At 50.4% G+C, this 4,903-nt stretch overlaps 1 protein-coding gene and 1 long non-coding RNA gene across 3 annotated transcripts in view; both read left to right on the top strand.

Annotated features, from left to right (window-relative positions):
• LOC102383262 lies at positions 1 to 1,174 on the top strand. Its single transcript, XR_325390.3, has 3 exons — positions 1 to 94; positions 298 to 339; positions 765 to 1,174. It is a non-coding gene; the product is annotated as an uncharacterized LOC102383262 (long non-coding RNA).
• Positions 1 to 4,903, top strand: part of LOC102383415 (rano class II histocompatibility antigen, A beta chain-like) — a 27,763-nt gene that overhangs the window by 5,248 nt on the left and 17,612 nt on the right. The window lies entirely within an intron of this gene.

Below are 4,903 nucleotides of genomic sequence, written 5' to 3'. Positions count from 1 at the left end.
GTTGCAGGAAATACCTACATCATATTGGCTGCTGCAGTCGGCATCCTCCTTGTCTTTGGAGCGGGAGCCCTGTGGTTTTATCGGAGGAGGAAAGGTAAGCAATGCTTTCCATGTAGCACAGCATTCCCAACTCGCTGCATTGGGGACTGCCATGGAGATGAGAGGAGAGCAACTTTGCTGTCCCCAAATCCCCTCAGCTCCACGGCTGTGGTCTCCCATCATATCCCCATCCCTGTTCACCCTTCCTTGTCCAGCACTTGCTATCCTGCTGAGTGACGTCTTGTGTTTTACCCACAGAGTACAAGGACAGGCAGTATCGCCCACCCTGCAATCAGCCAGGTAATGTGCCTCCATGGCCAGCACTGAAAGCTGGGCCTGGGATGTGGAAGTTGTCAGGGTGGGGCACTGTCTTCAGGTCAGCTCCCAGACTAGGGGCAGAGGCTGCCTCAGCCTGGGACATGGAGCCATTCCCATCTCTAGGGTACGTTGGCTCCACACCAAGCCTGAACTTGGGGGGTGTGGGTGGCTTGGGGCATTGCAGAGTGGGGCATGGGGCCTTTCCCCCGAGTGGGGTGCTGGCTGCAATCCAGCTTTCAAAGTACCTGTCTGGGGGAGTTGCCCCTGTGTCTACTGAAGGGAAGACCAGAGTGGGTGGTAATTGGGATCCCCTAGGGCAGCCTCTGAGGGATGCCCCGGGTGCCCCAATCCGAGTGGGATGTTCTGGGGAGGGAAACTGATCCCACATCCTTTCCTTCCCTGTCTAGCATCAGCAGACTCCTCCAGTGCAGGACAATCCTCAGCCAGCCTCTCTATCTCAGAAGCCAAGCAGTGACCCTCTTTCAAACCTATCACCTCGTGGGGCAACACGTGTCTGCCAGCCCCAACAATGGACATTTGAAGGATTTGGGGTGCAGGGGGGCGCTGTAGAGGTAGGAGTTGAGGGGTTCATTTCAAATGCCTTTTCCAGCTCCTGAATTGGGCAGGAGTAGATGAACTGTCAAAACTCAGGAGAGGTATCCTAAGTTGGGTTTAAACTGTTACTTTTCTTACTGTTACTCATTTTCCTCCCCTGACGTCACCTTTGGAATTTATGAGCCAATCACAGGTAGAAATGTTTACATCCTCCTGTTTGCCAGTTTTATAAATCTTTGGCTACTTGCCTATTTAAAACCCTTTCCCTGTGCTTTTGCTTTATTGTGTGGCTGTTAATTGAATTCCCAGTATGTAGCAAAATCAGTCTAAGCTCCACGTTGGAAATTTGTTAGTAGCTACCCTGGTCCGAATCCTATCCCAGTTCCAGTGTTGTGCCAGTTGTTATCCTGATTATTTATAATGCACTTATGGTGGTTGTTTTAAGGACTCAGTCTTTTCTGAGATTTTGGACCACCATGTGAGAGGCACCAGACAGGTCTGGCCCTCAGTCTTGCAAATGTTGTTCCCCTAGCACGCTGAAACAGCCATGTTGGGCAGAACACATCAAGTGTATCCATGGTGCCCTCCCCTGTGCCCTGGTGAGCCAAAAAATGCTATCCATGGAAGCTGATCAGCCAGTAGGTAGCCAGTTCTTTCCTGGCACCCAAGGGCCTTTTTACACACCATGTTTTTTGCCCTTTCATGCACTGCAGCTGTGTGTCTGTTTGTGTGAGCGGAGTTTCCAGATGCTTTAGAAGTCTTTCTTGTGCATGAACTCCTTGGATGTAGTTTAGTTTGACTCTCTGGAAATTAAAGCATCACATCCATGGGTTCATTGCATGCAAACACAAAGGCACCCGAAGACGTGTAATGAGTGTCTTGGTCCACCAGATGGCTACAAATATTTGTAGCTCACCCCTTTGAATTGCCTTTGCTTTGGTGGGGTAGGAGGAAGGATGCCCCAGGTTGGGAGGGGTGGGAGGGGGAGGGGAACCCTGGACTGTACCACTTTTGTGTGGTGTTGGTCACAGACCAGACTTCATTAGTTTGAAAACCTTGTGCATGTGAACACTAATACGATGCCCCGGAGCTTAATTTTTTGAAAGCCTAGAGTGTGCAAACACAGACATGACACTCCAAAATAGACAAGTTCAAATTTTATTAACATATTTAATTTAATGAGGATTAAAACCCGTAGTGTGTAGAGGTGCCCCTAGTGACCCTAGGGTTTCCTGAGCATAGGGAGGGGTGGATATATGAGGTAGCAGTGACGGGATGTTTACTCCTTCCATTTTGATGCTGGGAGCATTGCAAAAAAACCTTCTTCCAGAGGTGCTGGGCTTCAGGACTTTAGGGCAGCATCATACTTGAAAGGCTAACCAAAGCAGAGAACAATGAGTGCACCTGTTTGTCAATCACAAGAAGTGGTCATTAAAATGTGTAGACGTTCAGACAGTGCATGCTGTCAACCAAACTAAAGAATGTGCTCTGCGAGTGTTGGGGTGCAAACTGGGTGCACTGTCTCCCTTGGGAGCAGAGAAGGGGAGCAGTGGGTTGCAGAGAGTGACTTTGTGCCACCAAGCCCTCCTCACTCTGTCCCCAAAGGGCTTGAGGGGGCTTGAGGAAATGCTCGTTTCTGAAGACTGTCAACTAGATGGGCCAAGTGAGTGATGGTGCCATCCCAAAGAGAAGAAGGTCGCTTTCACCATGCAAGTCTAGCTGGCCAGGTAAGTCCAGAGGGATTCCCAGTGCCTCTCCTCTGACTGGGCAATGACAAAGCGCTCCATGGACACTTTTGTGTCAGAGTGAACTCAATACAGGGGGTGCCAGTCACACAGCAGACTCCTGGATCCGCTGCCCCCTGAGAGCCTGCAGAAGGCCTCATGTGCCACCCCTGCAGGGTTTCCCGGGTAAGGGTGTGAAGCTCTGCTGGTTTCCAGTGGCACCCAGCTGAACCTCCCTCCTCTTGCCCCAAGCCAGACCCTCAGCAGCTGCATGCTGATCTGACTGTCAGTGAGGCCTTGGGAGTCCTTCGCCTCCTCCTCCTCCTCTTCCTGGGACACTGTCAGTCCTCAGCTACAGCCGTGGTTTGTACCCAGGACATACAGACCAGTAGCCGCTGAGGAAAGGACACTGAGTGGATTATCCGTTAACAAAAAAATGCTAATCGCTCCTTTGGTCCCTCCTGACCTTCTGTCTCCCCTGTTACATGATGCACACTAATCAGGGAATGAGCAGGGTGGGAGGGAAGGGGGAGGGGAGGAGATGGGTCTGTAGGTGCTTGTGAGCCATGAGCACTCCCATCAGCTCCCTGTGGTGTTTTGTGAGCCTGGGAAGGTTAACTCTACTGCTTGCTTCAAGGATCCTTATCTGGTTGGGGCTGAGGCTGAGTACTGACTGGCATTAACACCATCTCCAGCACCAGCCTAGCCTCCTTGCTTGTGACATTGTGCTTTGCCTACACTGGCAAACACAATCTATTCTGTGGCTAAAATGTTGGGGTCTTTTCCCTCTAGCGGCCAATCGGCTCTATTCCCAGAGTCAGCGGGGGGCACGGGGTGGAGAGGCCTGGCATCTGTGTATGAAATCCCTCTGTGGTGGGGGTTGTTCTTGTCCTACCAGCAAGTGATTGGATTTGGGGGAGAGGAGGGCTCTTCCCACAGGCTGCCCAGAGCAGAGAAATGGGGTCTGGACACAATTGCATGACATGAGAGGGGGGATTCATGTATGTGTGGTGAGGGGATTCCTTAGGGTCAGACATAGGACTCCCACAACATGGGAAGCAGAAGTCATCTGCTCAGCCTCACCCATCCCTGCATGCTATGTACTCATGCTAAACTTAGGTGTGAAGATTCATCAAGATTAAATGATTGAGACTCTCAGATTAATTTCAGTATTGTAATCACAGGATACAGAGAAACCAGGAAAATGTGAAAACCCTGATGCCAATCCAGGGAGAAATAAATAAGATGTATGTGTAGGTCTCTGAGGCTTTACACCAATAAGTGATAAAGCCAAGTGAACTGATAATGCACATCTTATTTCCATGACGGGTTGCCATCTCTATAGTCCAGACCCGGTAGGTATCTAAACTTGGTCTGTTTTGTCTTTCAAGACCTCCTCAAGAGCAACACATGGGCAGTCATAATCACCATCAGGCTGTCCATACACAGTTGTGTGCACCCTTGCTAAGTCAGCTGCTTTTCCAATGGACTGTCTCTCACCAAGAAAATGGCCTAAAGAGCTGGGAGGACATAAAGACCCATTCAAATGACACAGACACCATCACTTGGATGCTGGGATTCCCAAACAATGCAGGGTCCAGCGTCAAATGGAGAGTCTGTGTCTCTATCATGCTCAAGCCTGAGAAGCTCATGACAGCCCCTGTCTGGGCCCAGTTTTTCTTCTTGGCCCAGTACAGTGGGAATATTCATGATGACACAGAGCCCACGTCCAGGAAGAGGAAAAGACTTTGTTACCAGATTTGCCCACCCCTTTGTGGTACGCTCATGTCTTAGAGTTACGTTTGTGGTGTTACTGTAATGCTATCAGTGTGCTGCTTGTGTCACTTGTGTTTCTATGTGGAGCCGTATCTCTCCCTTCTGCAAGTCCTCACCCCAATGGAGCTACCTTGCAGGGATTCGTTTCAATGGGGCTGGGTTCCTCCAGCTACCGTATCAATTGAACACATACACCCATGCAGGTTAACAGCGCACATTCAAGTCCGGCCAGGTTACTCAGCATTTCCAGACTGATACCCTCATGCGCCCCAACCGCAGCACAGCAATAGAGTACATCTGAGCCAGCTGGGTCTGTCAGCATTTACAGGCTGACCCCCTCATATGCCAAAGCTCAGCGCAACCAATAAAACACAGTCACACACACACACACACACACACACACACAGGTTAATAGGGTACCTCTGAGTGGGCAGGGTTACTCACCACTTTCAAACTGACACCCTCATGGGCCCCCGGCTCAACACCCCCTT

This window comes from Alligator sinensis, unplaced genomic scaffold (genome assembly GCF_000455745.1).
Source record: "Alligator sinensis unplaced genomic scaffold, ASM45574v1 scaffold25_1, whole genome shotgun sequence".
Lineage (NCBI taxonomy): Eukaryota > Metazoa > Chordata > Crocodylia > Alligatoridae > Alligator > Alligator sinensis.
This window is presented reverse-complemented; position numbering and strand designations above follow the sequence as displayed.